This window comes from Polypterus senegalus, chromosome 2 (assembly GCF_016835505.1).
Source record: "Polypterus senegalus isolate Bchr_013 chromosome 2, ASM1683550v1, whole genome shotgun sequence".
Taxonomy (NCBI): Eukaryota; Metazoa; Chordata; class Cladistia; order Polypteriformes; family Polypteridae; genus Polypterus; species Polypterus senegalus.
Window position 1 is genome coordinate 222,576,772 of NC_053155.1, and position 22,414 is coordinate 222,599,185.

The 22,414-nt window shown below is 36.7% G+C and overlaps 1 protein-coding gene across 2 annotated transcripts in view; it reads right to left on the reverse strand.

Annotated features, from left to right (window-relative positions):
- The window catches only part of LOC120523740 (protein diaphanous homolog 3-like), a 933,584-nt gene that overhangs the window by 107,617 nt on the left and 803,553 nt on the right, over positions 1–22,414 (reverse strand). The gene's annotated exons all lie outside the window — the stretch shown is intronic.

Consider the following 22,414-nt stretch of genomic DNA (forward strand, 5'->3'; position numbering starts at 1 on the left):
ATGTTATATACAGTAGTCTCTTGTGGCCTTGTCGAAAACGTCAATGGTATTGATTAGGCTGCAAAGAAAATTAAAATTCAGCTGATGTAGAAAAACAGTGTGAAACTAAATCAACTCCTTGAGATGCCATAAGGGCGAGGGCTTGGAGGACACATGTGATTTGAAAACTAAAATATACACTATTATTAAATGGATATTAATTTACAGGAAAAATGAAACACATATAGAGCATCAGATCAAGAAATATGCAGCACAACCATTTTAGTGGTTATTTCTTGCATTCACAGACAGCAAAACTTTAATCAATTTCCATCCAGTTGTAAGGATAATAAATAAATGACACAAAATGCATTGCAGTTGGTTGAAGTGTAAACCACAGGACCTTTGTTAATCAAGTATGCTTTGTACTTTTGAAAATGATGTTGTTAAGCAATACATAGATGATTCTTTGTGAATGATGTTGTCAGTGAAGACAATGGAACTGTATGAAAATGAAACAATGAATGATTTTATCCATGTTTATTATAATAAGGAAAGGACTTTTAATTGCCAGGCTTTGTCAAGATCCAACTAAATTCTTGACATTTCTTTCTATAAAGAAACACTGCTACACTAGAGCTTAGCAAACAACTGTACGTTTTCCACAGAGGCCACGTCAGGTTGTTATTTTACAGAGCATCAGCCAACTAAGCTTTTCAGGACATCATCAGTTACTTGACACAGCCTAATTAAAAAATTTGACAGAAGATGGAGACCCTTAGTAAAGTATGTCGGACTTGTCGCACATCAATGTAAATCTGGTCAACAGCACACTGTGGTCTCTACATTCCTCAACTGTCATGCTCTTACCGCACCTGAGCAGGCAGAAAGAAAAGCAGCCATACTGCATATATTCCATATCCTCAATGGGTGCCTGGAGCACGCATCAAAATATTAGGAGTTTCAGATGGTTGGAGGAACAATTCATATGTTAGAATGTGTCAAAATGCAGAAGAAACACAAAACAGTTAAATTATTACCAACTGACATAAGCACACAATTATTTTGTAGATGTAGAGGCTTATTAATACATATCATAGAGGCAGCATTCATGAAACATTATGGTTCAATAGCATTCATTTATAAAATTAAACAAAGAACGTTTCCTCAGAAAACTGTCATTAATTGTCACAGCTATTTATTACTGCTTATGTGGAGACTGAAATGGCTAAAACATCACCTTTCCTTTCTTTTTGACTGAGTTCTCTCTGCGGCAGACAGAGTGCAGTAAATTACAATAAATTCTTAGGCAATACTGGAAGCTTCTATGAATCAAACTGACCATAAATGAATAAGCCTTATATAAACAAATGAAGCATTCACATCCATCTTTAATCAGGCCTCACAATCCTTCCATCAACGAACATGGCACATACGACTATACTGAATTATTTTTAGTTGGGAACTGCATTAACAAGAAATGTCAAAAAAGTCATGCTGTAAAATGTGACCATGGAGATTTTATTGAAGCTCAGATGTCTTTTTGAACAACGAAGCCCAGGGGGTACAGACTGTTCCTCACATAAAGCAGTTTCTGGTTGACCACCAAAACTTTAAATTAGCACCTGCACCCTAAAAGCTTAAACCAAAGCTGTCCTCTCCCAGCCCCGGTCTTAGCAAACATGACATATTTCTACATTTCTTTCCAGTTTATTTGTTAATCTAAATTTTCTTGCTGGACTCTTCCCTCAAAGAAATATCAGTATGTTTATGTATTATGAGTTTCATTAGGGTGCAAACAAGTGGCCAACCTGTTTGCATTACCCAGTAACAACTAGGCACACATAAATCTTCATTAAGGAAGGGCACAATTTAAGAAGTATACCTAAAGCTTTTTTTCAAGCCGAGACTCAAGAAAACTCTATTGAAATGCATTCAATTTGACACAAGTTCACATTAACAAAGACTACATTCCCTCGTAGACTATGGCATTTGCTAATTATTGCCTCTGAAAACAGAGGCAAAATGGGAAGCACAAAGAAGTGAGGCCCAGGAAGTCTTCCCCTTAATACTGTCTTTTTGTTTGGATTCTTAACACCAGATGTCACCAGGCATTACTCACACTCTGTTGAATAACTCCTGATTGCTGTACCAACCACTTCCTTCATAACTGAAAACATAATTTTGTTAACCCCCTTAAATCGAATAAACAGGCCATTGCCTTTGAGGCTACGTGTCACTCCTTTTCTGTGTCATTTCTCTGCACCATTGCACAGCTAGTGCGGTCACGAGAGCTCAAGTCTAACGGAGCCATCAAATCAATTATAAGTGCCTGACATTGTCTTATGTAGACAACAAATGATTGATAACAAAACCTGCCTACCTTCAAGTGTCATCTGGCAGGAACAAAACAGTCCATGCCTGCTTTTACTGACATTTGTCATAAATCAATAGCAATTTCATCAGTCAAAAAGAAGCCGTCATCCTTGCTCATTCCATCTGTTTGAATATTATCTGAAAAGTTTGTGCGATGAACCACTATAGGCAAGTGACCGTATTCTCAATGTCCCCTATAAGCACACTGCTGTACTTGTTACTTTCAAAGTGTGAAGTGTATCTGAGCAGAAAAAATTCCTCCATTAAGGACTCGCAGAGAGCCCTGAGCTTTGCTATTAAAACCAATAATGTTTGGTCTTACACAAGGACAAGCCTGTTTATTAATCTGATAGCACATGTCACTCCCGGTGAAAAGCAATGAATTAAATGCCAAGCGTCTATCTACAGACAGAAGCCAACTGCAACAGCACCTGAAAGCAAATCTATGTGCTATGTCTAAAAGGTTAATCTCATAAAGGACATTTAACATTCTAATTTATTTTAAAGATCAATGTGTTTTCATGACCCAGCCTCCTCTAGTTGCGAGCTGCCTTGCAATGACCACCCCATCCCCCACCACACAGTAACTTTACCAGTGGATATTACGCCCCTCTACAGCTTTTCCTGCATAGATTGTATGGATCTTTAACAGAATGTCAAGTAACATATAAAAGATTCATGAATTCCAAACTTTACAAAAACAAGAAAACCTAAACAATACAGCAGTAACAGTTTACAATGCTTTACCCCTACACACTACTGTTCTGATATCTGTAATGCACGTCACTTAGAAAGCTTTGCTTATAGTAAAAAATGGAAGTGTTTTCAGGCAAAAATTACGATACAATACGTCAGTCAGTCAGATTGATTCTGTATTCGGGGTGACAGAGCTTTTAGTGTACTATGGCTCACGGCTATGAAATGACCTGCCTGCCCTACACTTTGTTTTTAAATCTAAACTTAAAACGTATCATTTTAAAAAATTATCTTACAAAGATAAGAGGTGAGTCCATGTTGACTATGGCCGTGTGAAAATAAAACATGCTAAGCACACCAGTTTATAACAGCCAGTCCCGTCTATTTCCCTCTACTTTGAGGAGAAAATATTTTTATTATAATTTTCCAGTTAAGGAGGGTAACAGCACCAATTTTGCTCAATTTTTTAAAAACAAAAAACTCACTCATATCAGTGTGCACCACTGTACATAACCCAAAGACAGGCAGCATTTCTGTACAGTGCAAAATGAGTAACAGCCTAAGCTCTACGTAGCTAACATGTGTGAAGTTCAGGGAGTTCTTATAGGAATTATTAGTTACCATTCTCCAGCATTACTCAGCATCAAATAATAAATCATTACTATTTTGTGTATGGATGATGTCTGATCTTCCGTCTTTAACAGTAGCTAACATGTTACTGACTAGTAATGCATTATTTAAAATTCTGGAATACTGTCAAGGAGGCAATGCTTCCAGAGAGTCTAATAGGAGTACACAGAGTAGATTTCAATCCTTTTTCCATCAATAATACTTGGACAGTTTACAAAGACTTTTCAAATCAGAACTTTACAAATAATTTGATGAAACAAATCACAAATACAAAATCAAGACAAAAAACAGTTAAATAAATATAAAAAAATACTGTATATCAACCTGCAAACACATTTTATTAGGGGCAATGAAGCATTAGCCAGTGTTTAAACGTAAAATATGCACCATTTTGTTCAATAAAAACAAGTAAAAAAACAACAGTGATTTTTGATATATATTTCCCCTTTATGTAAATATGGAAAAGTATTGAAAGTTTAATTTAACTAATTTACTAAATAGACTTGGGGTTAAACATACTGTAACAGGCAGATTGTAGGATCAAATTACGTAAACATTAAACAGTATTACTGAAATATGTTTTAATGCAATTTTATTAGAAGTAAATGATGCATTTTATTTATGGCATGCAAATGAACAATTTATTTACATAATACGTTTTTTTATAAATCTTTATCAAGTAATATCAATTTAGATTTTTTTAATGTTATTCTAAAAGTTCCAAGAATAAGAAAATAGAAAAACTGAAAATACAACTTTTTTTGGGGAACATCACATGGACCAGAACTGCTGTATGTCTGCCTTGAGAGGAGACAGAGTGGGCTTGTAGGTAGGATGCTCACTGATCACATGGCACGGGGGTATACAGTATTGGGTACATGACAAGGGAAGGTCTGGGAGCACCTGGGACGTCCCCAGCAGGACAAAGAGACTGTTATTGACAATAAGATGGTCTGAGGTGTTCAGCTCTGTATGTTGCTATTGTGACTTGAATCAAGAAAATTAAAACTATTTGATTTTTACTTTTCGGTTTCCAAGATTATACTGTGCAAATGTCCATCCTGGCAAAACTGGGTGCAAGAACTAATCCTTCTTTGGGCAAAGTTATAAACCCACACAAAGTCATTCATATGAAAGCAATTTAGAGTCACCAAACATCCTAATCAACAACACAACAGAATGTGTGGGAACAACTGGAGTGCCTGGATAAAAACTCTCAAAAAACCACTACACAGTCAGGGACTGGGCTGAGATTCAAACACAATTACATGTGACTCAATAATGCTCTCACTATAGCACCGTGCTCTACTAGGATGAGTATTAAAATGAAAGATGATATTTAGAAACAAATTGTTACCACCTCCAAAAAAAAAAAAACACAACAAATAAGCAGCACTTAATGAGGCACTCTTACACTATGAAGTACACGTTTTGCTACTAATGAAACACACACTCTGCCTTTCATTCAGCATCTTTAACCAGAATGTCCCTTTTTCACAAGCCTTCCAAATGCTTTAACTATTAGCTGAAGTGAGTGAAAACCGTTAAACAGCAAAATGGCAGGTCACAGGATAGGCAGCAGTTACTCAGCTATTATATGGAAATGTCAATGCTGACCTTTAACCAACCATTTTTTGTCATTAACTAATGGCAAACCAGTGAATCATTAAAACAGAACTTCATTGCTCAAACGTGACAATAAAGATATATATTTTTATTTTTAACCATGTCAGTATAGCATACCTGAGGAGTTTAAATAAACATGATCCAGCCCTTTATTCTAAAAATACATTAAAACTCCTGGGGAAATAAAAAAATTCACACAAATGGCATGAAGCAGAGCTATTCTTTTTCAACCAACTCTTTTCTGCTTTCCTATATGCACCAATGGTCTCAGGAAGCTTCAGAATTCTGGAATGACCACAGAAGTCTGCAGATGATCCCAGTCTTTTTGATCTTATTCCTTTTTTTTTACTTTATTATATTCTTTATGTCTACTGTCTCAGTAGCCCTAAAAGATGAATTAAGATACAGAGGAACAACAAATTCAGTATCACCTGTGGAGGCTCCTTCTGCTTTTTTGTCATTTTACAGATTTAATCATCTAATTTGTTTCTCATATTCCATTTATTACTTTACACTGTGAAGGGACCTCAATTGTAAAGGGTACCACCAAGAAAGGAAGGGGCACAGAAAGTCCTACATAAACACCCCTAGACAAAAGGAGACTACACTGTCAGTTTCAGGTCACCCTCTGCATGCCAGTTTGGAAAGACTGGGGTGGCAGACACTGCAATGCATGAGTGGTGAAACTTTAAGTTGAAATAAATCATTAGACAGACCGAGAGATAGAGAGGAGGCACATATGAAGCTGCTCTAAGGTGTTAGTGGGCAGGAAAATTAGCATCTGTCAGGATTATGTGACCCTCCTTATATTTACAGAAAGAGAGACAGAGGAATAGAGAGAAATGCCATGAAGAGCTTGCTGGATGTTCTTCTTGATATATGCTTGCATGTGGTTCACAGCCAGGCAAGGTGGGATGCTATTCTTTATTTAGTGATGGTTGTTCCTTTAAAAATGCCTGACTCAGTAAAGATTCTGTAGGCCACAGGTATGCATAAGCATGGTTTGCAGTACCCAAAACAAGCCCAAATGTGACGTTGGAATAGAGACTAACACAGGTTCAAGTCAAAAGAATGAGTCTGGATTTCAGAGGAGAGTTTGGGGCAAAGGTTCACTTGCAGGGGAAAGATGCCAGAGCTGACAAAAATAGGGCAGAGAAGGGAATCTGGATAAATAAATGTCTGTAATGACGATAATTAAGAATGCAATAAACATCTAGCATGTATTGTTTCACCACTCATTAATGCAAAATCTATGATAAAAGTCTGCTCACTTATGCAACTTGTGAAACTTAAAAAGTCTGAAGAAGTGGGCAGCAATCCCAAAACACATAATGGTGGAACATATGGAGACTGAACTTAAATGCAGAGGCTTAAGTGTTTATTACTATAAATACAGCAAAAAATCTGATTAAATATGCAGAAATGTATCATCCACATAGGAGACAAAGTCTGACCACAGCAGCACAACACTGACAAGTTCCTGTCACAGCTAACACAATTCTAATAAACCTTGTTGGCAGCCTACAGATATGACCCCACTTGCTTTACTTAATCACTCTTATGGAAGCAAGAATTAGATACCTTCCATCAAAATTGGGCTCCTGCAAGCAAAGTAAAAGTAACTGATACCATCAACAAAGCACAAAGTTAGAGTAGCCCAAGCCACCAAAGCACACTAAACCAGTGGAATGGTAAAGAGTGACAAGCAACAGTTCAGTAGCATCAGTCAGTCAGATAGATTCAGTATTAGGGGTGACAGAGCTTTTAGAGTACTTTGGCTCACGGCTATGACATTCCCTGCACTACACTTTGTTTTTAAATCTAAATTTAAAACATATTGTTTTAATATTTATCAGTTATGTTAAATTAAGTATATTTAACTGAGATTGTTTAATGTTTATTTTGTATTTCTTTTTTGATGTACAGTGCCCTTGAGTATCATGCAATGTGTTTTTGTATAAAATGTATTATTATTTATGAAAGAGAAGATAAAACTAACAGAACCAGCTAACAGACAAAAAATCCAGATGACTACAAAAACTTACCCCCATGCCCCTTAACAACAGCATGTCTTTACTTTAAAATTCAGCACCTCCATCGCAATTGCTTCTAAGTTTTAACCATATTGATACTGGATAACATTAGTAGCACTAAGAAAACCTAAACTGAATTTCAGAGACCTATCAAAAACAAATGAAGGAATCATAATGAGCAAGTGATGTTAAAATCACCCTCATGTTAAGAAAGACATTAAAGGGAATGCACAAATCACAATTAACAGCAGCAAACTATTCAGCAACAGAGAAGGACAGAGAAAAAGTACTTCAAATGAAAACTCTGCTGTCTAACACTGGACCAAAATGGACAATGTTCTATAGGGATGGAAGAAGACATCTTTTAACAACTAGATTAATCCACTTTAAAAATGGATGATGTGATGAGTAATAACATAATCATTTATATTGAGGTTTGAATTATTTCCCCAAGATTCAGTATTAGAAAGATGTTTTCTAAAAGTCCTAAATAAAATAACAAGAGATGGAGCAATATAAAAAGAATCTGTCCCTCCAATAAAACAATAGTTGGGCTATAAGTGCCACAGTCCAATAATAATATAATCGCTACAAGTCTGTATTGAAATAATAATACTTCTGCCTTGTCTTTGAAACTGGGCATACCCAAAATCTACACACTGCCATTTAATATATATATACAAATTTACTTGTTCACTTTCTAATCTCCCTCATTTCACACTGCAGCCTTTCCAGGCAGTGTCAGATTCAAGGTAGTCCATCACAGGACCCATTTCTGCACACAGCCATGCTCATTCATACACAGGTAATTTAACATTACACTTTATCTGCAAGTGTTTGACATATGAGAAAGCAACCAGAATATTTATTTAAAAAAAAAAGTTTTTATTAACTAGGCTGTAAATTAAATTCTTGCAAGGCCAATTCCACCCCTGATAAAAATCTGTTTGTATAATTGTTATATGATGAAAATGAAAAGAAAAATGTTAACATAAAATTTAACACTTGTGAATTAAAAAATATATATATATTTGTACATCTTACATATAAGGCAGCACAATGCATTTTTGCTCTATGATGGCCTGAAGGACACATACTGCAACAGAGGCAATAATGTATTTACCCATCTAACCATTTAGTAAGCTTACTTTATACAGGATTGGCAGAGTTGGACTTGTTCCTGGCAGAACAGGGAGCAATGCAATGGATACCAGTCATTCAGTGTTTCTGGTTAATGCAAAAAAATTAAGCTGCAGTTTGTGGATATGGGAGGAAAACAGTAGACACTTGGAAAGTGTGCTGACTCCAGTAAGGCAGCAACTGGACTTGTGATTAAAAAGCAGTTTGCTGGACTTGGGAGGTAGCAGCACCTACCACTGTGCCACCAGGTTAGATTTCAATGAGAACAAGTGTATTTTTCCAAACATTATACAAAAATAAGCAGGACATTTGTATAAGGGTTCATTCAGTTCTTTGTAACTCTGTAATCATCATTTAGATTGAAATAAGCGAGTTGGAAAATTGTGTGACCTACACTATAGAGAGTTTTTTAAAAGCAAGAATATTCTGCCATTCTTACAAGTGCTAACCATATTCTGGTGTGAAAATACAATTCTGAATGTACAGATTTTATAGAGGAAGAGGTGAGTGTGTTGTTTCCCAAAGCAAATATTTCAATTAATGGTTATAAAAGCTGACAACACACAGCCGAAGACCCCCACACTAGTCAGAGTACCCTTGAAAAAAGCCATACTATAACAAACTATGATTTGCCTTTATTCATACTTTAAAAAAAAAAAAAAACACCTTTGCTGTCATTTGTTTAAGCAAGTGCCACCCGGTTTACAAACTGAATGAAATGCTTATTGGCATTTGTAATTCTGAGTGGACATAAGAGTGTTTTTCATGATAGTGAAAAAATAGTAATACTAGGATTTATTAAAACATATCTCATAAATATGGATTTAATGGTGAACATGAACAAATTAACAGCTAAGCACCACTGTCTTTATGCAAAACTGATAAAGAGAGGGTCATGGCTTTGATCTGATGTTTTAAATGGAATGCTCTTACTTTTTACTTTTATTCAATCCCTCTTGTTAATTTAGTGTTTTTAGAATGAATTTCCATCTGATTACCTTCTATTTCTGAGACAGGGAACAAAAAAAGAAAATTTTTGAAATGAATTATACAATTGTATGGAATGTGGGCTTAACAGAATTTTTTTCTCTGATGCCGCAGAAATCCATAAAAAAGCTTCTGTAGGTCTTATGAACACAGCAGCCAGCCTTGAGCTGCAAGCAGCAAAAAAAAAAAAAAATCAATGCTTTGTTAAAATGCTTATAGATATGAATCAGTTACTAGCTAGTCAATATAATACAAAAAACAGGAAAATGACCACCAAAGAAAGGGGTATTGATTTCTTAAGGAGCAGAAACACACTCCCTGCTTTGGTCCAGTGTTCACATTTGCTTGCCATTGTTGTGCTCCTCGCATTCTTTTGCCTCACATTCCTGTTGCACCACTTCAGAAAAACACCCAAACAAGCTGCCGGAGATTACAGGCATGCATTTTACTGTTGCAGCAACCTACAGATGAGGCATATTCTGAACATTATGGTTCAAGAATTTTTTTTTGTTTGATGCCATAGAGATTTTTATTAGGTCTGTGTGATCTATGACAGGAATACTTCATTACTGAATTCTTGCTTCTAAAGGAGATTTGGCTGCCACTTGTTTTCATTCGTGATTGTAGAAATATTTCAAACATTAAAGCTTCACTAATCCACACTGATACTGGACCCAGATGTGTGCAGAGCACAAATATAAAAATTGACTTGTTATGTAACATCTTGTTATACTTTGTCATTTTTGCCCGACATTGCATAAAACTATTTTGTTTGTTAGTAAAATGAACTACAAAGTTAAAAAATATTTTCATAAATATGCACTAAAGCTAAAAAAGAATATATTTTATGCCATGAATCCATTCAAATATTATCATATCCAGGTCCTGGTGAAGCTGAAGACTATACTGGCAGCAGCCACCAAGCCTTAGCAGAACGCTCTGAGCGTTCACAACACAGTAGGTTCAGAGCTGGCAGTTCAGCAGCATGCAGAGGTTTGGCATGTGGGAAGACACGGGGAGAACATGCAACCCCTCTAAACTCCACAGCTCAGGAGCTGCTAAGTAAAGTAGCTGTGCTAAACATTTAACAGCTCTGTTCCTTGTTAAAAATGTGTCCACAGGACACTCTCCCATACACACAATTCCACCATTCACAGGAGGCATATTAAAATGATCATTGTGTACTATGGATTATCAAATATACACTTAAAACACATTGTTTTATTCTTGGACAATGCTTATGATAAGGAGGACCTCAGCACAGGTCACTAAGCATGTCAGTTTTCTAACCTCTAAACCCATTTCCCGGGAAGAGTCTATCAGATGAAATCATAGCTGTGATGGCGCTTTTATAACCACAATTCATGTAATGTAAAAAATATTCCCAGGCTTCAGGTTTTTTTTTTCTTTTCCCTTTACCTTTTTCACTGTTCAGTGGAAAAATTGCTCAGAAAAATCATGTGGTTTAAACCAAGCAATTATGAGATTGCCTTTTAATGGACAGCTTTCAAAGCAGAGTTAAATGCACACTAAGATTTTTTTAAATTTCTTTTGTCTGTTGTAAAATTGAAGGTCTGTTAAATAATAGCAAAAAAGGGAACACTGCAAACATATTTTAGAAATGGAAATGAATTATTTTTGACATAATTAAAATGGTTACTTTTTTAAAAATCAGAATTTAAAAATTTGTCATAGATTCTGCTTCATAAACAGTGTTACTGCAAACTGTAAATACAACAAACAGAGCTGTTTAGTTAAACTAATTGACTTAAATAATTAATTAACTTGAATACTCCAAGTGCACAGTCATTTAACAGTAATCATGGATTTGCTTATAGATGTAATTTAACTAAGAGATGCTCAAGCCACCTGAGTCCATGCTCTCATATTACCATGGCTCACGCAGCTATCAGTGCAGTTCATAAATGTCATGCGTGACTCGTCGCCACTATTGCCCTTACAAACTACCTGGGTACCGATTGAAGGCCCAGCTCTTGGTACTTTCTGCTTGCTCAGTGTACACATGTACAATTTTTTTCAGGTCAGAAATGGTATTTCATTTATTAACAATGCAACTTAATTCATCTAACAGGGGTACCCCACATTTAAGTGGCCCTGGCACAGCCTTTAACAGCAGGGCATGGACCATATCGGCACCTTTGTCCACTAGCACAGGGATAGGCAATCCTGGCCAGCCTGCAGGGTTTTGTTTCCACCTATTACTTTATTTAACATGACTTTTCTTGTTAAGTGATTGTTTTTGTCTAATCAGAACACACTTTCTTTCTCTCCATCTCAAAAATTCATCATAAGGCGACTTTTACTTCTATGTGAAGAAAACACTTTCCATGACTTCAACTCGTTATTTTCTGCCTTTTTGTTGGTGTTCATGTTAATTCACTTGCTCCAGAATTTTACAATCTTTATTTTACAGACTATTTACTAACCCCAAAAGAAAATGAATCATGAACTGCAAACTTCAAGAGTGACTGACCAGAGCTAATCCACAAAAATAAGGTTACACAAATAAGGTCACACACAGCTACTAATAAAAAACACATGTAGATCAGAGGAATAGTTACAAAGGTCCGGGGAGATGCAGCCCAATTAATTTATGCCTCATCAGCGGTGCCCTCTTCTAGATTCTAACCAGCCTGTTTCCTGAAATCTCTAATCCACAGTCTCCCTTTGTTTCAGGACCAGCTTCACCTCATCGCTCGGCAGTGCTGTAAGCACTAGAGGTTGCTCAAATCTTTCAGTTGAGTGTGTTTTGTTTTTTTTTTTTTTCCAGGAGAGCAGCCGGTAGCCTTTAGCAGAAGTGCATTCAGGGGTGCATCATGCTGTTAGCCTGAAGATTCAGAGAGCTGTGCAACTGTGCTAGTTAAGGAATAGACAGAAGGGACAGCAAATGGCGACAATTATCATTTGCCACAATCCCCTTCTTTGCTTTACCTTCTGCATCTGAAATTGTCACTATGGTAACAGAAGCATCACAGCAAAGCACAAGAAAAAAAAAACAACAGTTAAACTAATGTTGTACTCTTCTCATAATGGCAGGAAGAATGTCAGGAAGATGAGTGAGAGTTTGGAAAAGGTAGAAATACATGTACAGTTGGTCACATGCAAGAAGCTTAACTTTCAGAACAGTTAAAGATACATACACTGTGTTTGCACGCCTCACAGAACTGAGGGGACACTTGTACTACGAAACAACCAATTAGAGGGGAAAAAATGAAAACCCACAACTAGAAACTTCTCTGTGCAGACACACTTCTGCTTTCTGCTGTTGTAGGTGTGCTACTCATCCTGCCAGTTAACAGGAAACACAAAAGGGAGAGAGACAGACAAGGAGGCAGCGACAAACCCACTCTGATATATATGGCATGATAAGACAAGATAAGGGGAGACAGTAAATTAATTAGAAAAAATGGCACCATGCTCTTTTTGTTTTTAAAATAGAAGCCTTTGCTACCTTAGTGCAGCTGGAATTAAAGCAACATCACTAAATAATGTGCATTAATAACACTTGCCATAATGCTATTTTTCAAACCAAAAAACAACACACCATATTTAGTACTGCTTGAGTTGGACACTTAATAAACAGAGCTGTAATGCGGCCTAGTAGATCTGTCAGAGCTACTTCATTATAACACTAATGGCTCAGTTGACTTTATCGAACCATTATGTGAATTTCAGTGATCAAGCTTTCCATTTCAAAATTCGTTCTGCAGATAATATGTCTTCTCAGGGAAAGTACTGTACAAGGCTATTAAATAAAAGATAACCAGAATTCCTGAGACGCTCAAGTAATTTTCCGTTATTTAGTCACTTGCTAGTTCTCTTGTAACACGTGTGTGAAGACTGATTAAAATTCTCAATTTGTCTTCCCTGCTCAAGTTCAATAGCTTCCACTCCAGATATCTCACAACTGCAAAGGCATTCTTCAACGGTACGCTCTACATAAGCACTGATAAGGTGACTCACTCAAGGAATATTTCCTGTTTTTATTTAAGCTTGGGTTCAGGAGGGAAAAAGAAATATTGTCAAAGCCATCTTGAATGAAAAATAAGCTCTTATGCATTTAAAAAAGGGTAAAAAGTAAAACATTGGGGGTTGGGGGGCAGTCAAACACTGGAAAGAAAAAAATGAATTACCTAGCCTGCCATGTCTCTGATATCACTGTGATCATTCCCAGAGGCTATTGAAGAAGTGCATAGAGCTCATCTGGATCACCAGTATCTTAGAAGTTGTGGTAATTCAATATGCGACTGTCCCCAAAGCAGCTTTTGCACTGACGGGTTAAGTGCTTTTATCAGTACAAACCACAAATTATGAATTAATTTTGTTTATAATGAAAAATGAAATTACTGGTTTTGAAGAAAAAAAAGTAAAAATCAAATGCAGAAGGCTTAAAGGCTATTTGAGGTTTTGTCTATGGAAGGTGTTGGATGCTAATATTAATATGGATTGGATGCTGTTAATATAGTGTAAAAGTTTACTTTGAAAATGTTAATGGGGTCACCTAGAAAGAAAAAAGAAGGGAGGGAATGGAGTCTATACGTTATTGATATTGATGCAGTTGAGTAACGAGGGTGAGATTTACATTGTCCCCAATTCTGCCTCTCATTTACTGAAGAAAACGTTGTAATTTCAGGTACAGCATCTTATACCCTAAAGCTGTTGCTTCAGTGCTTGGCACTGACTCACTGTGTGTCCCTGTGCAAGTCACTGAACTAAAAAAAGTTTGTAAGGCACCTTGAATAAAGGTATCAGTCCAATATCTAATAAATACTAATGATTAACTGGACGCTGATCTGCATTATTACTCTTCTAGTATCAGTTTGTCTTTCCCTCTCATTTTATGTTATTTAGCAGACACATTTTACAAAGTGATATACAATTCATAGTGCTAGAAATGTGCCCGCATTTTTTTAAACTACTGGAGCACTGGCTGGTGAGGTTCTGTCCTTGGGCACACTCAATGGGTTAACTGTGGGCATTAAACCAGCAGCCTTGTGGGATACAGTCTAAAGAATTAAACCAGATGGGATCTTAATTAATACCTGCTTAATTTTAAAACAGGATGCTATAGACAATAGTATGAAAAATAAAGATAATTTAAAAATTCTGCTTATATACTTCAAATCTTCTTCTTTCATGAAAATCAGTGACTGTTTTGGAACAGCGTTCTTCCCCCCTTCATCTTTGTTTCTTAACACAACTTTTTCTTATTGGCCTATGTCAAGGTTTTAATATATCTGAGAAACTGATCTATGCATCTGACAGCAGTTAACTTAAATGCTGCAATAGATTTCTGTTGAGCACAAAGATAGCTTATACATGGACACATCCTGCAATACACCTGTGTTATATATGTTCTGTTCGGTTATACTTCTAAAAACAAGTATCACAGGGTGATGAACAACAGAAAAGCTGTATGTAATAAATGTGGAATAACTACATTAAACGATGATGTTCTCTGAAGTAATACACTGTTGGCACCAACTCCATTTGCAAAGTTCCATAGCCAGCGTCATTTTACAAGCTTTATGAAAAGTTAAGTCTACTTCTGACAAAAGTTTTTCTGTATTTCTTTGGAGCGCATGCCACATACTAATACATCTTGCAGTGATTCTTCAGAAAAGTCCTGAAATTACAACTCGATGCCAGCTGTTTCAAAGCCACAACATATTCATTGATGCTTTCCTCTTCGTGCTGGTTTCGTTTATGAAAGAGGAAACACTCCACTATAATCAAAGGCTGTGGTGTGTAATGTGCTAACAATGCTTCTTTCAGCTCTGCGTACGCCTTTGTACTTGGAGTAGCCTGCACGACTAAATTCTTTAACCTCTCTGTAAGTCTTTGCACCTACTATAGACAGAAAAGCACAGACCATCTTGTCTTGGCATGTTGTTTGTTGTCATTAAGAGCACCAACCGCTCCAGGTACCAACTGAAGTCCTCCTTGGATTCTTGTATTATGTATTTTGACATTTTTCCTGTTTGACCCATTGTTGCTTTTTTGTTGAGTGCGCTGAACCTGTCTCATTGCTAATTTGTTATACCTTTTTATGTTCAGTTATACCTCTAAATACAACAAGTCCCATGGGGTTATGAATAACAGGAAATTTTTATTTAACAAATCTGAAATAACAACAAATGCTTATGCCATTCTCACACACTTGACTTGTCTCCATATCACTTGTTCACGCTGTTTATTTAAGCTCCACACCCCCTTTTTCTATTACACATGCGCACATAACCATACCCTTCACCATATACTGTAAGTAATAACAGGAGACCTATTGACCTTTTATTTAATCAAGCTTAATACGTAACACTACATAACAACCTGTTTTCAAAAAGCTTCTACTTTTTACCAGTTAAAACTAAATTTCTCTTTTATATATCAAACACTAATCTTGTTCCTTTGTCTCAGGCTTACAAAACTGTAGAGGTCACCAGATGCTGGTAACCTGGGAATCTGTAAATGTATTTTATTACTTTTGGAACTGTACATTTTGAAGATCAAGTTCCTGGGTCCACACCTTCTAAACTGCTGTCTCCCGAGTTCCACATTAGAACATTATATCTGAGGAATTTCAAAAAATATGTGTCAATGGTTTATACACTCACCTAAAGGATTATTAGGAACACCATACTAATACGGTGTTTGACCCCCTTTCGCCTTCAGAACTGCCTTAATTCTACGTGGCATTGATTCAATAAGGTGCTGAAAGCATTCTTTAGAAATGTTGGCCCATATTGATAGGATAGCATCTTGCAGTTGATGGAGATTTGTGGGATGCACATCCAGGGCACGAAGCTCCCGTTCCACCACATCCCAAAGATGCTCTATTGGGTTGAGATCTGGTGACTGTGGGGCCATTTTAGTACAGTGAACTCATTGTCATGTTCAAGAAACCAATTTGAAATGATTCGAGCTTTGTGCATTATCCTGCTGGAAGTAGCCATCAGAGGATGGGTACATGGTGGTCATGAAGGGATGGACATGGTCAGAAACAATGCTCAGATAGCCCATGGCATTTAAACGATGCCCAATTGGCACTAAGGGGCCTAAAGTGTGCCAAGACAACATCCCCCACACCATTACACCACCACCACCAGCCTGCACAGTGGTAACAAGACATGATGGATCCATGTTCTCATTCTGTTTACGCCAAATTCTGACTCTACAATTTGAATGTCTCAATAGAAATCGAGACTCATCAGACCAGGCAACATTTTTCCAGTCTTCAACTGTCCAATTTTGGTGAGCTTGTGCAAATTGTAGCCTCTTTTTCCTATTTGTAGTGGAGATGAGTGGTACCCGGTGGGGTCTTCTGCTGTTGTAGCCCATCCGCCTCAAGGTTGTGCGTGTTGTGGCTTTACAAATGCTTTGCTGCCTACCTCGGTTGCAACGAGTGGTAATTTCAGTCAAAGTTGCTCTTCTATCAGCTTGAATCAGTCGGCCCATTCTCCTCTGACCTCTAGCATCAACAAGGCATTTTCGCCCACAGGACTGCCGCATACTGGATGTTTTTCCCTTTTCACACCATTCTTTGTAAACCCTAGAAATGGTTGTGCATGAATCCCAGTAACTAAGCAGATTGCGAAATACTCAGACCGGCCCGTCTGGCACCAACAACCATGCCACGCTCAAAATTGCTTAAATCACCTTTCTTTCCCATTCTGACATTCAGTTTGGAGTTCAGGAGATTGTCTTGACCAGGACCACACCCGTAAATGCACTGAAGCAACTGCCATGTGATTGGTTGATTAGATAATTGCATTAAGGAGAAATTGAACAGGTGTTCCTAATAATCCTTTAGGTGAGTGTATATGGGCGGCACGGTGGTGCAGTGGTAGCGCTGCTGTCTCGTAGTTAGGAGACCTGGGTTCACTTCCCGGGTCTTCCCTGCGTGGAATTTGCATGTTCTCCCCAGTGTCTGCGTGGGTTTCCTCCCACAATCCAAAGACATGCAGGTTAGGTGGATTGGCGATCCTAAATTGGCCCTAGTGAGTGTTTGTGTGTGGGTGTGTTTGTGTGTGTCCTGCGGTGAGTTGGCACCCTGCCCAGGATTGGTCCTGCCTCGTGCCCTGTGTTGTCTGGGATTGGCTCCAGCAGACCCCCATGACCCTGTGTTCAGATTTAACGGGTTGGAAAATGGATGGATGGATGGTTTATATATGTACTATCTAACCTCTTTAAGCACTCGATTATAAATGTTATCTGGTCAGACTTACAAAAAAAATGCCTGAAGTGTGAGTATGCAACCTTTCACGCAAAAGTTGGGATTTATAAAAGAAAACTTGACAGGAGAACTTGTGTATATTTATGGCAACTCTAAGGATCTGGGCTGGTATCTGGAAGGTTGCCAGTTCGAATCCCCATCACTGCAAAAAGGGATCCTACTTTACTGGGCCCTTGAACGAGGCCCTTAACCTGCAATTGTTCCAGGGGCACGGTACAATGGCTTATCCTGCACTCTGACTCCAAGGGTTATGTGAAATCTAACACATTTCTAATACAAGAAATTGTATAAGGTGAAAAACAGAACACACACACTATACTTTATGCATTATTTCGTAGAAAGTGGAAAATGATGATCAAGTAGGGAAATGGAGCCAAACCAGCTAAATGACGACTCACACAAATAATAACTTATATCACCGAGTTGTTATTGTAATGTACATTTACATGACAACTTCTCAGGGAACTGTCCAACAGATCAGGAAAATCTCACCCAATCGCACACATCATGCCTGCTGTGCTGGAAGCCAAATGACTGATGAGATACTACATTCAGTTTTTGCAAACATGAAAAGGCAATTTTCAGAAGTGTCCGGTTTTCCTAATGTAACTAAATCACTTAGTACCGCCTTAGTTCTCCCTTTAACCCCTGAGAGATTATGCACATCGTCAAAGTGAAGACTTCAGAAAAATGCAAGTTTAGAGCATTCACTATTTCACTGTCTGTATATTTTAATTTCCCCTTCCTGTTTCCAATACACTTCACCTCCTTCTTAACTGTATTTTACTACTTCCATATTGTAAGAATCTCTGTGGGTCATCCTTTTCTTCTGCAATACTCATCTCTATCTACTTTTTAGATTCCCTAACTTCCTTCTTAATGGTAGCCCTCATGCTCTCATATGCCCTATGATTCGCATGAGAGTTACTGGACTTGTATGTTTTAAACAGTTTTTTTCATCTCTTTTGTTTTTTTTATTTCTTATTCCTTCCAAATTTTGGGATGAACTTATACTACATTAAATGAAAAACATTTTCAAATCTATTCCAATGCCCCTCAACTGTGTGCACACTTAAAAACTTATCCCAGTTTACCTTTTTCAGACTTCACCTTGTGCTCTAAATTTCGCTCTACTAAAGTTAAACTTAACAATTTTAGTCTTTGCATCCTCACGCTTGCCAAACACTGACAATTACATTATACTAGGTGTGTAAGCCAGTGCTGTAAAAAGCCTGGGGTCCTAGAAACTATTGAAATCGTCAGAAAAAAATTGAAATGTAGAGATGTCAGGTAATTGAAAGAAACTACTCTGGACATCTCTCTCTTAGGAGGATTCCTTTTGCCGACGTGCTCGCATTGCTTGTGCATTAGCGGGGAGGAAAAGTAAAAGGGATACCGTTTTTTTGATTTTAGCGGCTAAGCGACTTTGTCTTTCTTCGGAGGTTTCATTTTGCTGACGTGCTGGCCTCGCTTGTGTTATTAGCAGCTAAGCGAGTTTTCTGTTTCCTCAGAAGTGGAGCCCTTACCCCAACTCCACCTCTCACTTTAGGGCCGGACAGACAGACACACATACACACACACACACTTCCACGTGTAAACTTTTATATATAAGATTATGGTCACTGGCCCTAAGAGTGCAATGACTTCTGTACCCTCAATTCTATCCTGGTTTTAAATCTAGACAGACTTAACCTGTGCTGGTGCATTCCTGTCTTTTAATATATTGACTAGCTTTAAATTGCCTCCATCCAAAATAGCTTATCAAAAAGAAAACAAAAAAGCAATAAGAAGACAAATTGTTCATGTAGTGTTAGTGCATCAGTGCTTTTTGAGAGGACCAGAAGTGCTCAACAGTAGGTAAGTATTAAATTTTATTAAATATTTATCAGTATATTCTGTTTACTAGATAAAAAACAAAATACACAAGCAGCAAAACCAAATCATTTTAAGTCTCCAAAGCAAATGGAATCAAAATTGGTTGTTTGTTACTGTGTGTACGGGCAGACAGGATAATATCATAAATATATTTCTATTTCAGATGAATAAGATAAGACACAAAACAATGAAAATTACACGTATTCTGTCCAAACATACCTTCTGGTGGAGTTTTACAATGATGTACAATATATAATCTGGGGCTCTGAGATGATCTGAAACCCAGCTCAAGGTTGGTTCATGTCTCATATCCACTGCTACTAGGATACTCATTTTGTTTTTTGTTTTTTTATAACTCTTGTATATGTTTGAGGGGGATGTTTGGTGTTTGTTATAATATTCTAGAGCTTCTGTAAAAAGCTACATTTCTCCCAGGGACAAAAATGTACATACAGTATCTTTTCCTATGCATCTATGATTACCCACCCCATCCCCAGCCAAAACTGGTTAAAGTGGGTTTAAGTAGGTTGAATAATACTTGGTAATTCTCGAGGTACAATTTTATGAAAGAAACACCTTCGTTTAGATCAAGTATTTTCTATAATAACTCTTTGTTTATTTTATATTCTATAACATTTGCTTACTTTGAATAACAGATTGAAATTTGCGTCTTACTTACTTTTTATTTATTTATCACGCAATGAAAACCTAACCAACCACTTTTTTCTCAAATAAGTAGCAAAATGTTTCAAGAAGACAAAGAAAAACACATTAATCAAGACCAAGGCCACTTAAAGATGTTTGAAGTAGTTTGATAGTTTTTACATAAATTCCGATTCTCTAAATACTTGTATTAATAGTGTTCATATTGCTGTGAAAAATGAAACAATTTTTTCCTAGAATTATGAACACAAACAAATGTGAATAGAGAAAAAATGAAAATCAATGTTCAGAAACCGGCAATGTTTTTCTGTCGTGCAGAAACCAAATATAAAGATGGAAATTAATTAAAGCAAACATAGCCAAATAAATAAATGTAAGTAATCACTACAACAAAGTATAAAACTGCATTTAATTATACTTTGTGCAAATAAAGTTCAACTAAAACTGAATTAATTTAAGCTTGTGCACAGAAGAGGTCTTTAATGAATTACAGGATAAAGAAGTAGCTTGACTTTAAATTAACAGATGAGTGCCTTAAGTATTCCTTAGCCCTGGGCAGTAACATGAGAAACCAGTAAGAGATGGGAAAGTGTTAATTTCGTGGCAAGTTGTGGCATCTCTTGCTCTCTGTTCAGGACAAGAGCTCAAGCACTCTCCTACTTGTTTGGCTAGCTTTTAAAGTGTTAAGATGTCACTATTTAGAACTAATGTGAAATACAAAATATACATGTCATTCATAAGATCAGCAGCCATTGTTTCTTTATCTGCCATGCAGATGGCATCTTTTAAATATACCAGATACATTTCTACTAAGATGTCAGGATTGAACTAAAGACAAATCTATGTTACAATTTAAAATACTTATGATATATCATAAGAGGACATGCATAAAATATACATTTAAGTCACTGTAGAAGATTACATTGATAAAAGGAGTGTAAAAGTCCTTCATGTAGAACTGATGTTTAATAATGTGGTGTAGATCCCACCTAGAAGATATAGGATTAAAGTTTAACAGACACTCCTCTATGCACTCAGCAGCAAAATATACGGGGTTGTTAAGCTTTATGTTGCATTGGTTGTGTTACCTGCATTATGCCCAGGAAATGTCATAAGATACTGGGCCTCAGTTATAGTGCCATCAGTTGATCAGATGTATCAGAAGTATTATGTAAAAAAGAACTTTTATTTATGTAATCTTTGTAGGGATTTTACCAAAGGTTTAATATTATTGGTAGTTACTGTGGTGTCATGGTTAAGGCTTTGGACCTTTGATTTGAAACCCTGATGTTGTGTGTTTAAAAGCTGCTACCAACACTTTACCTGTCTGTGCCCTGATTGGAAAAACAAAAGAAGTGTAACTAATTGTATCTCAAGTGTTGTAAGCTGACTTGGATAAAGGTGTCAGTTAAATAATAAGTAATAATAATAGTAATATTATTAGGTCTTTAATATGCTGCACACAATTGAGTACATGATTATATTTACATTATATTTACATGAGTAAATATTCCTGCTGATGGTCATTATAAAACAACATTTTACAGAAAAGTGCATTCTTTTGAATTGAAATGTGTAATCAAATAATGTGAAATGTGAGTATATATTATTATCATTTTTATGATTTTTACTTGTTTATGTCATTCACACAAATATTTCTTTTTGAACTGAATGTTCAGGTTTGTATTATTTATTTTTTTGCCATAGCTGGTAGAAAATAAAGTTCGAATACATTGCACTTTACTTTCATTTTTTACAAACAGCAATGACATTTACAGACTGCACATTTAAGTGTCCTGTGTAACGAATTCACTGTTTTTATTTTTGGGGTTATTTTTCCCTGTTGTTTGAAGTGGAAGAATACAACTGCCAGTACTATGTTTTGAAGGCTTCTTAAATGATTGGGGTCCCCATTTAAAGTCTGCAGATATGAATGTATATGTAAAGAATTTTGGAGGGTGGTGAAGAACGGGGTGTGGTACTTCTTTTCAAAGTAAGTGGATGCACACGTAAATGTAAACAATTTCAGAGGTCGGAGATGCGGGTCCCCTTTCAATATTCATAGATTCAAGTGCACATTGCAAAGTGGTAGCTCATGGGGGACCGATTAAGTTTAAACTGACACCTTATACCTCTCTTGTCCAGGATCCAAGGA